Here is a 15,731-nt window from a genome sequence, read left to right on the forward strand (position 1 = left end):
CCATCCTCTCAATGAACAAGCATGTTTCTAGGCCCCTTCTTGGAAAAGAAGTGCACACTTCAAAAAGTTTAGCACCAGGCAAACCACCCGACCAATAATTACAGAAGGTATAGTTCTATACAGAGATGCAGGCCCCTCAAGACCAGAGAGTGCTTTTATAATAAAAATAAAAGATGAGCAATCTAAATAATCTGATCTGCTTATGGATGGGACAAGGATATTAAACAAAGTGTGGTGCATGGTATGATTGTCAAGTAGTCAAGTTTCCTTTTCTGTAGGACCTCTCCCTGTGGGATTATATACTCCTGGCTCTACTGAACTCATATCTGTTCTTTAGTCATGAATGTGACATGTAAGTGGGCAGAAGTTCATATGCCACTTGTGTCCAGAGCCGGTGCATGAAGAGCCAGTATGTGGCTCACTACGCTCTCCTTTCTTTCTGCCACAATGACTGGCAATGTCCAGGTAAAGAAGAGGACTTTCAAAGCCATAAAACAGAATTTAGAAACAGATGGCTGAGATTTCCCTAAGGCAATATGATCCCATTTGGTTCTATCATTCACTGTTCAGAACTTTGTCTCTTTACACTTGACCCCAATTTCTCTTCCTTTCCACACTCAGGAATCAGTCTTTCTCATACTTTTTAACAATGTGGTGGTAAAATGGCACAGCATTTATGAAGGCAATTTGATTATATGAAATAAGATACTTTAAAACATCCATACTTCTTGACCCTAAATCTAAACGAGATTAACCAAACTACAGACATTCAAAGCAAAAACTGATCTATGGCCTTAAAGGTCAGGTTAGTGATTATCTTCAAGGAACAGGGAAGAAGCAGTGATTAGAAGGCAGAGAGTAGAGGGCATATTTAGGGGACTTGGTAAAGTTCTATTTCTTAACCTGAGTAGTGATAACATAGTTGTGTTCATTTAGTGATAATTTATTGATGTACACCATAGCTTTAGTCATGTGTTGGCTCATGAAAAATTCAAAATGCTATATAGTATATACATGTACACACAACTGAATAGTGTATATTATCTTTCAATAAAAATCCCTATTAAAAAACTTGATCATAAGGTATCTGTAATAGTCTCAATTACAAAACGACCTAAATAACTAATTAGAATAATTAGATAAATCACAGTATAGCCACAGTATAGTCACTAAAATAAACGTTTATGAAGCATTTATAATGACTTAGAAAAAATGCCTGGGTTATGATAACTAAATTGAAAATCGAATACTAGGCCGGGTGGGGTGGCTCACGCCCGTAATCCCAGCACTTTGGGAGGCCAAGGAGGGCGGATCACAAGGTCAGGAGATCGAGACCATCCTGGCTAATACGGTGAAACCCCGTCTCTACTAAAAATATAAAAAATTAGCCGGGTGAGGTGGCGGGCGCCTATAGTCCCAGCTACTCGGGAGGCTGAGGCAGGAGAATGGCATGAACCCGGGAGGTGGAGTTGCAGTGAGCTGAGATCGTGCCACTGCACTCCAGCTTAGGTGGCAGAGCAAGACTCTGTCTCAAAAAAATAAAAAATAAATCGAATACTAAATGGAATACACACACACATAGTATGTTCAGAACTCTGTAAAATAAACCTAAATCAAATTCTTATAAGAATGCACCTATGAAATATATCAGATATTACCAATGATTCTCTCTGACTGATGAGATTATATTTTCCCCCTCCTTTGGCCTTTTTCACACTTTTTGCACGTGTTATATGTTTACAATGAGAGGCTCTAAATTCAAACATCACTCTGTCGGGGTTCTGGACAGATGTCCTCAGAACCTAAGCTGCCTTTCCCTTTCTTTTCTGCCGATCTAGGCAACATTAGGTAATGTGTCTCAGACATTCAATTTGTTTCCTCAGAGTCAGCAAATCAGCAAAGCATTTTGAAAAACTCAGTAAGAAGCCACTGAAGTGTTTAGTAAAAGGAAAGAAAATATTAAGTTCTCAAATTGAAAGCATTCTTACATAACTTCTGTCTTAATGAGATCAATGCCACCCTAGTGGAAGGGATAGCAACGGCATATTCCCCAGTAGCAGTTTTTAACACAAAGCTTGCAAGGCACTACCACCTGTCAGACTTCTAGGAGTTAATTCTGAAACAATAAGTAAATATGAATGTAATTAATACATCTTTTGTGATGAAACACACATTTTAAGTTTAAGAAAATAGCTGAGGCCGGGCGCAGTGGCTCATACCTATAATCCCAGCACTTTGGGAGGCTGAGGAAGGTGGATCACTTGAGGCCAGGAGTTCAAGACCAGCCTGGTCAACATGGGGAAACCCTGTCTCTATTAAAGGGAGTGGGAACGGTGGTGCACACCTGTAGTCCCAGCTACTTAGGAGGCTGAGGCAGGAGAATTGCTTGAACCTGGAGGCAGAGGCTGCAGTGAGCTGAGATCATGCCACTGCACTCCAGCCTGGGCGACAGAGTGAGACTGTCTCAAAACAAAACAAACAAAAAAAAAGAAATCTGGATGAATGAATACAGACATATTTTTGCAACAATATATCCTACATTATGATAAAGCAACTCAGATAATTCTAAGCCAGTCTAATAATTAGCAACTATATTTAAAAATTAATTTAAATTATTAAATTCACTAATATGTGAACAGAAAATTGAACAAACTCAAAATTCAAACTGAGGACTGATTTTAGGAGGAAGATCATTTTCAAGGAAATTAAATCATTTTCTTAGTTTCACTCCTTTTTCCTTCCACAAACCTACTTCTTGTGGATAAAAAAGATTAATAAAGCAACATACAACCCTAGAAATCTGAGATACATTTCAAAATAAAATACGATATTAAATACACAATGGAATACATATGGCTTGGGACATGAGAATCATTACACGATTTTTCATATGTGTATGTGTAACTGCTAATTAGCAAGAATTTATAGATACTTTCACCTCAATAAAAAAAAAGTTACACAAAGCACAGAAATCTCTGAGCAGACTGGCTCTAATCAAACTGATCTTTCTCTGGGAAAGAGGGAAGTTGTAAAAAGGCAAGCGAGCTTGCTTTTCTTTTTCTTTCTAATTTACCTACTTAATCCAGTGAATTAACTGGTCTAGATGAAACCAATGACAAGGTTAATCTCCATTAGGTTATGAAAACACACAGTTCAGACTTCTAGAATTAATTTTTTGAGTGAAACTTTTACTCAAAAACAGAAAAATAAGAGAAGAAGGTTGCTTAGTTTGAGGGACTTATGTTAAAAACATACTATTCGAACTCAGAAACATTTGGCCATCTTTGTCCTCTATCTCCCTTACTGCTGGTGAAACTGACTAACAGTCGCATATGGCCTCTTGCAGCACACAACAGCAGGTCAACAAATTTGATAGCCTCTACTCCCCATGCCTCCAAAAAACAAGTACTCCTGATTGATAATATATTTGGGGGATTGGTAAGGGCCTGTGGGCTGGTGGGAAAAGAGAGCTCAAGAATCTTTCTTACTCCTACAAGCAGACTGTAAACTGGAAAATTTGGGAAGCACTGGTGAAAAATACTAAGGAAATATCAGCTAATTTATGCTCTGTAGGAAACTCTTGGTTTCTGCATTATTAGCCCTGATAATAAGACTGAAGTTTTTTTTCTGTGACTCATTTCATTGTGATAAACTTGAGCTAAAGATATTCTAAGTACAAGTGTATTTGAGTTAATATACTAGATACACTTCTAAATGTTTTTAAGGAACTCAGGCTTAACACATAGAATGTTTAGCCTGAGTTCCTTAAAAAATACATAGGTTAAATGAGTATAATAAATAGTGGAACAGGGAAGAACGAGAAGCACTGCACTAGCTTCTTCACAAGCCTTGAAGCGACACAGCAGGTTAAGGGCTGTGATACATTTCCAGATGGGTGAAATGGAGAAACCATGCCTCAGAGCAGTCTGGGGTGGAGGCTTTGAGGGGAACAGTGGGGAGGACTACATCTCCCCGGCTGCTTCTTATTGCCTATTTCCACCTGTCAAACTCCTCCTGACAGTGAGCTAACTCTACTACATTTCTAGTTGCTTCATCTGGCCAAAGCAGCCTCTCTTAAAACCAGATTACACATTCCTGGGTATGACATTTCATTCGAGTCTTGAGGGAAGACAGGAAAACTGGGTGTGGGACTGGCTAGCCTAGGTGCTGGAATCCCACAGACTAGAGTAGAGCTGCCTGCCCAGCAAAGCCAGTGGCTGCAGGTTCTTGAGGCAATGCCAAGACAGTCTGAGAAAGCGCAGAAAATGTGTCATGGGATTTTCATATGCAATAAAGTTCTGAATTTTTGGTGTGCATATGCACCAGTATCACATGTGGATCTTGGTTAATCCCCAATACCTGAACCATGTGATTCTGACACTCATTGAGAAAGAGTGCTTCCTTTTAATGAGTAAAGAGAAGGATCATTCCTTAAAGCCGCTTTCTACTGTCTGATTATTGGATTTCATCCTAACCATATCCTTCAGAAAGCTGAAGTACAGTGTGAGTTCCTTCAGAGAGACTTTTCTGAATGCTCCCCATATTCCAACCAGATACAAGCTCCCCTAATCTGTGGATGTGACACTTAATGGAACTGCTTACCACAATAGGCCTTAATTATCCACTTTGCTGCCTCTCCCACTAAGTAGTATATTTCTTAAAGGCTCTGAATATGACCACAGCACATGACAGACAGCAGGAACAGAACAAATATTAACTGTATAAATTCTATCTAGCATCTAGCACAGATACTAGCAGAGAGTAGGCTATCAGCAATCTCTGTTGAATTCAGGAGATTACAACTGTTTGTTTTTGTTTCTGAGGAAGAGCTTGGGTATTTTTCCAGATGTCATTTCAGAAGTATTAAATATTCAATCCAGAGTACTGAGATCCTCTCTGGGGTTGGCTTAAGGCAAGCCATACCTCTCTAAAGAGGGTGCTAAGTATTGATTAGCTGTATACACAGGAAGCTAAATCTGCAATTCAGAATTTATCCCAACTGTGTGGGAAGTATGGGAGTGAAGAATTAGAAAACAAAGAAAAACATATGGGTGAGAAGATGAGAATCCCCTTTGGTTGTTTCATGAAAAAGAGACTGATGTCTTGTTTTATACCAGTGTGTAATTATCCTCCTCTATACTATAGTATCAGCCAGCTATTTCTATTTATGCTACATTAACAAATCACTAAAAACTCAATGGCTGAAAGTAACCCACATTTATGTTCAAGCTCACAGGTCTGTACGCTGCCTGAATTCCGCCTGATCTAGGCCACACCTCATGATGGGTACAGAGCCGGGTCGAAACATCAGCTCCATCTGCTTCCACACAGAAGTGACACTACCCAGGCGGTGGACAGCAGCTGCCATGGAGCAGGAGCTACTACTGCTTGCATTTTACAGGAGCCCCACAATCTCAGCCTTCCTAGGGGGAGAAAAGAGAGACTGTGCACCTCCTGTTGACAGCCCGAAGCCAAGTCTCTCAACCCAACCACCCAGCCTTCTCAGCACTACTTAAGGCAGCAGCCAGGACACTGTATGTTTTCTTCCAAAGAATGTTGGAATAGCAGACATTAAAAATATTTAATTTAGAAAGGCTTTAGTCATCATCTTAGCAAAAGTCTTTGGAGATGATTTGGCTTAGAGACATGTTTTCTTGGTCTTGTACAATGTTTCTTAAGATACTGACTTAACTGCTAACATTTTAATTAATTACTTTTTCCCCAGATTTCTAGCTTCTCTTGAAAAGTCAAAAGGTATAGAATCATCAGGCCTGCATTCTCGTACTATGATGATAAAGCCAAGCTGCTGACCACTTTAAGTGGGGCACACACTCTCCAGTTGGCCTCAAATCTTCACCTAGCCTGGAGGCAACTGACTTTGCCAGCCTAATCTTTCTGACTCTTCTTACAGGCAAAAACGGTGGGGCCGATCCATCTAAGAGATATTTCAAGGTAGTGTATAGTTAGGATTCAAACTTGGTTCTTTCCTCTCCATCGTCCTGCCTTACCCCAGATTCAGAGAAGGAAGGAGATACATCAAGAAGTGTTCACATGGTGTGCGAAATACAGTCATGCAATTTGAGAGTCCCAAAGGACAGATTGCCATGGCTGTGCCCACTGTATCCTGGGACTGGGTGTCCCTGGAAGCAGGAAGCAGCCTGAGCTGGCTGTCTTGCAAGGCTCCCCACTGTTATGAGACCTGGTTAATGACATAGAAGTCCTGTTTAGAGTCCTCACCTTCCCTTCCGAGGCAAAGCAGCTAGAAGTAGGATATGGGAACAGTGAGTGAATAACCTGACATTTATATACTTACCTTGCTAGTATGAGAAAGAGGCCTGAAAAAACACAGATGCTTTAAAAATAAGCATGCATAGAGAAGAGAGAGATGTGGGGCAGAAGCTAACCCAGAATACTAAAAACACAGCAAGACAGAGTCACCTTCATATTCTAAAGGCACCCATGTGACATGAGGAACACTATGGCATGCTAACAAGACCTGGAAAATTGATGTGTAAAATTTAACCAGTAATTCAAACTTTGATAAAAGAAAAAGTTCTGCTTAATGTCTGCCTATATGAGGCTGTCTACATTTTGAAAACACTTCAAAGATGGTTTGTAGATAAGATATTCTTAAAAAAAGAAACAAGTGGCTGGGCACAGTGGCTCACAAATATAATCCCAGCACTTTGGGAGGCTGAGTAGTTTGAGAGTAGCCTGGGCAACAGAGTGAGTCCTCATCTCTTCAAAATATTTAAAAATTAGCTCGGCATGGCAGTGTAGACTTGTAATCTTAGCTACTCGGGAGGCTGAGGCAAGAGGATCACCTGAGCCCAGAAGTTCCAGCCTGCAGTGAGCTAAGATTATGCTACTGTACTCTAGCTTGGGAGATAGAGCAAGACTCTGAAAGAAAACAAAAAAGAAGAAAGAGAAAGAGAGATGGAAAAAGAGAAAGGGAGAGAGAAAGAGAGAGAGAAGGAGAGAAAGAGAAGAAAGAAAGCGTAATGCTATCTCACAGGATGAGAAATTCATAAGGAAAGGACTGGCAGGGGGCAAGGTTAGGGAGTTGACGCACGTGTGTGACACTCCAGCCTCCCGAATCTGAGAACCTTCACCACGAAGCTCTACAGGAACAGTTTCATAAAGCCAAAAGCAAACAAATCTTTCTTCAGCAAACTGCCCATTACATTTACGTTGACATTTCAAAGCAGCCTTGTTTTCCTGTGTCCCATATATGCTCCCTATTAAATACAATGTCCAGAAAAAAACAGGTGTTTAAAAATTAAATCCAGTAGCCCCAATTTAAAAAATGTTTTTTCTAAAAATTTATTCTCATAAATTACATCCAAATTAATAGTTGAGGCAATAGAAAGCTACTATATAGAGAAATCTGGGTAAAAACCAGTCATTCCAAAATAATATGTGAAACATTCTATAAAGCATTTAAATAAACTCACCCAGCCAATTATTTGGTATTACTTCAAATTAAAAAATATTTTTCGAGTCAAAGAATCAAATTTTGTCATCAAATTCCTAATGTGCCAAGTGAAAATGAGTGAAATGTTTAAAAAAGAAATAGAAAAAAAGAGGTTTATGTATAAAACTCTACAAAGCATTCCACAGATACACATGATCAGGTCTACAATAGGGAAAAATTTTGAAACAAAGTAATACTGAGAGTTACCCTATTAAATCAACACATAATGAATCAAAGTTGATGTGCTATATCCTTAAAGAAACAAAATAGCTCACAAACCAAGCAATGAGAACAAGCTGACAGGCACATGCTCAAGTCTAAAGAGGAGAAGAGGCAATGTGCCCATCAGAAAGAGGATGGGTCAGCCAGGAAAACACAGGAAAAGGAGTGTCACAATTCAACGTGACACTCCATCAAGTATCTCCCATCCATTGGCCAAGTAATTCCTATAACTAATTGACAATGATTTAATTTAATAATCTTCTGCATACCTCCCACATCCTTTTTCTAATTCCATGTTTCTGATTAAGATGTAATATTTTATGTAAGGAAACAACACGCTGGTCAGGTTGAAGCAAACATTCAGTCCACATGGCAGTTAAGGTGTTCACTGCAGACACTGAGACATGAGCCTACTCATGCAAGGCAAAGCCACTTGCAACTGGGCTCTTTAAGCTGTTGACTAATCAGGTTTCTCAGTTAACAGCGAAAAGGTCTGGGTTCAAACACGAATGAGGTCACCAGTGTGATAACACTGAGTAGTTTTTTTGGGAGATGGAGTCTAGATGTGTTTCTAATGACCTACATTGGCACCATCGGCTACAAACTGCTCTTTGGGAACTTCTAGAGACATTATTCAGACACAATCTAAATGATGGATAGCTATCACAAAATACTGACACATTCTGTACATGGTATACAAGTAGTAATTCCAAAAAAGAATTGTAGAAAGGTTGTATCATCACTCAGATATTCCCCCAGTATCTCTTTATAAACTTACAGGTAATTATCAATCATTTTCCATAACTGGAATTATTAAGTGGACTACAGTTAGCAAGCTCAAAGCAAAGCTAGAATCACTGAACTTGACTATACAATAATAATACTACACTTGTTTATTCTGACTTGCATGTATTTGGGTATGATTACTAATTCATACCCAATAAAAGTCAGAGGAGGTTCACAGCTCACACAAAGGCTTTTAATAAGTCCACAATAACTCAAGGTGCATAATTAAGCTCTGAAAATTCTGACATATACTCTCAACTCAGCAAGTATGGTTAATACTGGGATTTTTAAAAACTGAGAAGTGTGACCGGGCACAGTGGCTCACACCTGTAATCCCAGCATTTTGAGAGGCTGAGGCAAGTGGATCACATAGGGTCAGGAGTTTGAGACCAGCTTGGCCAACATGGTAAAACCCATTTCTACTAAAAATATAAAAATTAGCCAGGCATGTAGCACGCCTGTAGTCCCAGTTACTCAGGAGGCTGAGGCAGGAGAATCACTTGAACAGGGAGGCAGAGGTTGCAGTGAGCCAAGACTGCGCCACTGCACTCCAGCCTGGTCAACAAAGTGAGGCTCACTCCAAATATACATATATATATTATATATGTAAAATATACATATATTATATATATAATTAGGCTTAATATTCACCACTCAGTATCAGTGTATGCTTTATGTGAAAGAACAGATATACAAAATGTTTTTAGAACAAAAAGAAAGGCAAATGCTACGTAAATGGAAGATTATAACCACAATGAAAGGTTTTGACATTTACTTGTTTAGCCTATTTGATATTTTAATGATATGAATACAGATTATTTCAATACTATAATTAAAATTTTTAAAACAGATAATTATTTTAACTCTACAGTCATAGACTATATACTATGTTGAGGAGGTAAGCCATATTTATAAAACTGGTAACAAAACTAGACCACCAAAAAAAACGTAATAAATCTTGCAATAAGGAACTCTATAGAGAATGAGCAGTGCCATAAAATAGACTTCCATAACATAGTACTATTTTCTAAAATAACTGGGGTAAAAATATTTAAAAAGTGAAACAAACTATTGGGAAAAAAAAATGACAGTAGAAACAGTGGAAAGCTGTAAACTTGGGCTTACTATCAAAATCACTACCTTAAAGTAATTTAATTACTTGTCAATTAAATAGTAAAATAAAATAATTAGGCATTTAAATAATAAAGTTAGAAAGCTGTAACTATTCTATATGGAAAAGGATAGAAAAGAAAAAAGAAAAACAATGAATACAATTAGTAAATCCAAAAGGAGAATGATAACTGTTGCAAGCTGGGGAGGGGGAAAAATGTGATTCTTTATAACAAAAACTCTACTTTTGCACTTGATGAACACTTCATAAACAAATTAAAATATATAGATAAACTCAGTGATCAGTCCTTTAAGAGGGCATATGTAAAGTACTAATACAGGGAGTACTAATAAAGGAATACAAGTACCACTAAAGAAGAGGTCACTTTCAAAGTATAAGTAATATTTTAATTCCATTTGAAAACCATAACTAAAGTCAATACTCTGGAAATAAATAAATTACACTAAGAAGAAGCAAATGACCTGAATAGAATAAACCATTCCAGAAAAAGAATATTGAAAAAAGCGAAAAATAATTATCTAGCAAAGGGACTGGAGTCAGACAGTTTTATAGGCATTTCAATATCTGAAATAAAAGACAAAATCCTACATACTGATTCAAAATGTTAAAAATGAAAGCTATTCTATTATTAAATAAAACTAGGATAATACTGACATTATCTGAACAAGAACAGGTAACAACACAAGAACATGAAAGGCTGCAACATACAACAGGACAAAAGTATAAACTAACTCCACATATTAATATAACATAATTATCTATTACATAACATTATATACCATATATTAACATAATAACAAAATGAATAGAGCTTCCTTACACCGGGACTTACTGTGTCTAGACATAATGCTGAGTACTTAAGATACATTATGTCATTTAAACCTCAGAACAGCTCCCACAAGTAGGACAAACATATCAGAGCTTATTCCTAAAACCTCACATAATTCAAAACACATATAGACAAAAACTAATCCTGGCTGGGCACGCTGGCTCACGTCTGTAATCCCAGTACTTTGGGAGGCTGAGGCGGGGTAGATCCTGAGGTCAGGACGAGACCATCCTGGCTAACACGGTGAAACCCCATCTCTACTAAAAATATAAAAAATTAGCCAGGCGTGGTGGCGGGCGCCTGTAGTCCCAGCTACTCGGGAGGCTGAAGCAGGAGAATGGCGTGAACCTGGGAGGTGGAGCTTGCAGTGAGCTGAGATCGCGCCACTACACTCCAGCCTGGGCAACACAACGAGACTCCGTCTCAAAACAAAACAAAAAACAACAACAAAAAAACTAATCCTAATAGGAGAACAGACATTTATGTTTACTCATTAAAACATTTCACTGCATTTCAAAAGTATGCACCAACACAACTCACAATTCATTTGGGCCAAAAGCTTTGAAATTATGTACATTTTGACTGGTTTTTAATTGGAGGCAGGTGGCGGGGGGAACTTGCATAATTTCAAACTTTGTAGGACAACTCTTCATTTCCAAGTAGGTATCTGTTTCACTCTCTTAAAATGTGGCTCTCTAAGTCTCTTATTCCAGGCCGGGCACAGTGGCTCAAGCCTGTAATCCCAGCACTTTGGGAGGCCGAGACAGGCGGATCACGAGGTCAGGACGAGACCATCCTGGCTAACACGGTGAAACCCCATCTCTACTAAAAATACAAAAAACTAGCCGGGCGAGGTGGCGGGCACCTGTAGTCCCAGGTACTTGGGAGGCTGAGGCAGGAGAACGATGTAAACTCGGGAGGCGGAGCTTGTAAACTCGGGAGGCGGAGCTTGCAGTCAGCTGAGATCCTGCCACTGCACTCCCGCCTGGGTGACAGAGCGAGACTCCGTCTCAAAAAAAAAAAAAAAAAAAGGTGGCTCTCTAAGTCTCTTATTCTGAAAGAGACATAGAGAAACACACAGAGAAGGATTTTGGGAAGAGCCATGGATAAACACATCCCTGACATTAAAAAAACAACAATGTAAGCTGAAAGAAAAGTAGAAACTAACAGTTGGCCTCAGGAGACAAGGAGGAACAAACAGGAGAGGAGTGTAGGCCCAATCTTCAGGGGCTATATGTGTGGAAAGAGAGCGCAGACTTTTATTTATCAGTGGATGCCAGAAATCTGAATTGTAACAGGAAATTTTCCAAATATTAAGCATTAGTTCAATTTTTTTAAAAAGCACTTAGTCGACAGCAGCAGATTTTTTACAGAAGCAAATTAAATTTATGAGATCATTTACTAAATGGTTTCTTGGGATCTTCATTCAGGTAGAGCTCAAACTCTTTAATTTTGCCTAACCTAACACTGGCCTACATCTCCACAACCACTTCACCATGGTAAAAAAATCACAAGCAGTTCCCTAAAGACATTATGTTCTCACAAACCTCTGCTTGCATTTTTCTCTCCAGTAAGCACCTCGAGTTTCACTCTCTTTATCTCTAAAGTTCTGACCCATTTGATAAGCCTTGATTCAAAGCCCATTTTCTCAGGGAAACCTTTGTTTCCTCTTACTCCTCTAAAGTTCTCTGCCCCATCAGAGAAAAGTGTACACAGACCTCTATAATTACATCTATCATGCCGCATCAAGATTACTTTTGCTCTTCCATTTAAAAAAGCAAGCAAACAACAACAAAACTTTGTTAACAAGAGCTCACTTTTATGATTTTGTGATTCATATATTTACCACTTCCTTCAATCTGGGAGAGTGGGTGAAGAAACTAGACACAGAAAGAGAGAGAAAGAAAAAAAGGCAGGGCAGCCATTTAAAATAGCATCAAAAACAAAACACTAAGGAATAAATTTAATAAAAGATATGCAATATCATAAAACTGAAAGCTACATAATACTGCTGAGAGAAATGGAAGTAGTTGAAAATAAAGTGTGAGATATACTATGTTCATGGATTGGAAGAATTCATATTGTTAAGATATCAATTCTCCCCAAACTGATCTACAGATTCAACTCAATCCCAATCATAATCCCACCATGCTTTTTTTTTTTTTTTTTCCTGGAAACTGACAAGCTAATTCTAAAATGTATACAAAATGCAAAGAAATAAGCCTGTCCAAAGCAATCTGGGAGAAGAAAAAACTAGAAGACACATTACCTAGCTTAAAGACTTTCCACAAAGCGTCAGTAATCAAAACAGTATGGTACCAGCATAAGAATAAACAAACAGGTCAATAGAACAAAATAGAGAGTATATAAACAGGTCCAGACATATATGGTCATTTCAATTTTGACAAAGTTGTCAAAAAGTAATCCAATGGTGAAAATAAAGTCTGTTTTCTGCAAACAGTGCAGAAAACAACCAGATATTAAAACTGAAAGGAACTTCAAACCCTAATTCACACCAGGTAAAAAATAATTTAAGATGATTTACAGACCTAAACATAAAAATTAAAAACACAAAGCTTTAGAAGAATGTGTAGGACAATTTTTTTTGCAATCTTTTTTTGCAAAGATTTCTTAAAGAAGACACAAAAAGTTATAACCTTTAAAAAAATTGTGTAGCCTGTCATGAAGGGGCTCCCCCTGGTCCATTTGGGACAGCTTGAACATAAAAATGAATAATGACAGTAATGTTGGAATTTACATTGGACAAATTTAAAAATTCCATGAGTCCACAGTAATATTGTAAATAAAAGACAGATGGCATGGGAAGAGTTCTTCTATAAAGAAAAAAGTCAGATAAAAATGTAAAAGGAATAATAAAATTAGAAAAATCAATGGTTTGCAACTCCCAGTGTAGTAACAGATTCAGGCAAGGACCATTATGGACGCTGGCAATTATTAAAAGGTTGTTGGGGCATATGTTATTATAGTTTCAAAGCAGCATCTCTCAGAATATTTAATAATTTCATTGGGGATGATACGCTTTTACAGTGGAGAGATCTGGCAGTCACCACCTGAACCAAGTAATCAAACAGCATCAATATTGAAGCAAGCTGGCATTACCTGCCTTCTGATATGTTGCAACAAGAACTATATAACATCAATTATGATAAATCCTTGTCAGAAGTTTTACTTGAATTTAGTCATTAAAAAAATAATAATAAACAGTATATGGGACATTCTACAAGTCAACTATCCTGGACTCTTCAGAGAAGCCACTGTGGTGAAAAACAAAAATAAAAAGGATAGTGTTGTGAATACTCTTCAAATAGAAAAGAGCATAAAGAGACACAAGCATCGAACATAATGCACAAGCCTAGAATGAATCTTGAATTAAAAAACAAAAGCCACAAAAGACAACTGCAGAATTGATTACAGTTTAGTAATGGTTATGTAGGAGAATGCCTTATTCTTAGGAGATGCACACTGAAGTACTAAAGGATAAGTGTCATCATGTATGCAACTTACTTCTGATTCATTCGGAAAAAAACTTATTTCTGATTTATTTGGAAAAACGTAAACGCATATGGCTGTTTTGAGATGGCACTGCTGTGTCTGTACCTGTGTATCTATACACAGTATATACACACATACACACGGTATGAATACATTTAAACATAAGATGCATATAGTATACATACACATATGTAGCACACGTATGTGCCATAATCCCTCTCCCCAACCTTATCTGCTGTTTCGCTTTCCAGTTTCAGTTACCTGTGGTCAACTGCTTGAACTACAAAAATATTACATAGAAAATTCCAGAAATAAATGTTCATGAGTTTTAAATTGTGTGTCATTATGAGTGGCGTGATGAAATCTTCCACTATTTCACTCCATCCCACCCAGAACATGAATCACCCCTTTGTCCAGAATAGCCACACTATATATGTTATCCGCCCATTATTGCATAAGTAAAACCGAAATGTTTATAGGGGTTTGGTACTATCTGTTGTTTCAGGCATCCCCTGGGGGGGCCTGAAATGTACTGTACATGGATAAGAGGTAACTAGTAACTACTGTATAGCAAAGAAAGCAAAGGCAAATTTTCATGGCAAAAAAATCATGAGACCAACTTTGCTCTTAAGTATGTGCTACACTTAAAGACAAAGAGAAACCAAACATCCTCAAAAACCTCTTAAATCATGCTATAACACAGAATGCATATGAATTTTGTACACGTACCTTTGTATAACAATTCTTACCTACACAACAGTTTGAGTTGCACTAATAGACTTAAAGGAAAACCCATATAAGAATTCCGGACACCCAAAGCATTCTGCCCTTAATACAACTATCAAATTACCGAAACACAAATGGAGATATTTAAAGGCTTCTAAAGTGTGCCTGACTATAGATAGAAGTCATTGTGTTTTCATTTTGAGCCAATGTCACTTATATAACTGAAAATGGTCTTTTATTATTGCTGCTGTTATAAGATGTATATGAAATAGTGGAGTCACATCATCCAATGGTTCAGGGTCTAAAGTTTGCTCAGGTCTTTAGTAAAAATGTGTATAACATACACCACAAACTTTTACAAGCCAAGTTTGTTGTAACTTGACTTCAAAATGAATGAACAAATGAACAAACTTCATTTGTTCCCTGCACTAGAATTCAGGGACCCCTGGGAAAAGACAGATCTTTTACAAAGCACCACCTACCAAGGCTCAGACACACCATGTGTTATTTAATTCACATGGCTGACTTATTACACTAGGACGCACATTTCAACTGCACTTCCTTCTGCTCCTCTCCTTACTTTTCTTTATGAATTTTGACAGCCCAACTCCATGGTAACATCTTTATATATTATCTCCATGGTGTTATTCTTAATCTTTATTTTCTAGGCCTTGTATTTTCCAGTGTCATTTACTTTCCTTCGGGATGTAATTAATGCTTTCATTCCGTCTTAATAAATCTGCTCACTCTTGAATGCTTTGTGTTCTGCCCTCTTCCCACACAGACACATCCAAGGCTGCCTGTTAAAGTTTGGTCTTTGTTTTGTAGTCTTGTCTCATTCAATGATTTCTGTTACCATCAGCAGATAAAAGTAATTGTGTGCACATAACAGAACTTAACCTTTCAACAATCTGCTTTAAGACTCAGATTTATTTAGAAATTAACATCAATGACTTAGAAAATTTAAAGGGGAAAAACACATGTCATAGTGCTTTTAAGTCACTCCTCTGGCAGACATTAATCTATCTCCTGAACTCCAACTGTTTTTT

The 15,731-nt window shown here is 37.8% G+C and overlaps 1 protein-coding gene across 2 annotated transcripts in view; it reads right to left on the bottom strand.

Moving 5' to 3' along the window:
* The window catches only part of STARD3NL (STARD3 N-terminal like), a 60,657-nt gene that overhangs the window by 31,780 nt on the left and 13,146 nt on the right, over positions 1 to 15,731 (bottom strand). The window lies entirely within an intron of this gene.

The sequence above is a fragment of the Colobus angolensis genome, unplaced genomic scaffold (assembly GCF_000951035.1).
Source record: "Colobus angolensis palliatus isolate OR3802 unplaced genomic scaffold, Cang.pa_1.0 Scaffold232, whole genome shotgun sequence".
Classification (NCBI taxonomy): Eukaryota; Metazoa; Chordata; class Mammalia; order Primates; family Cercopithecidae; genus Colobus; species Colobus angolensis.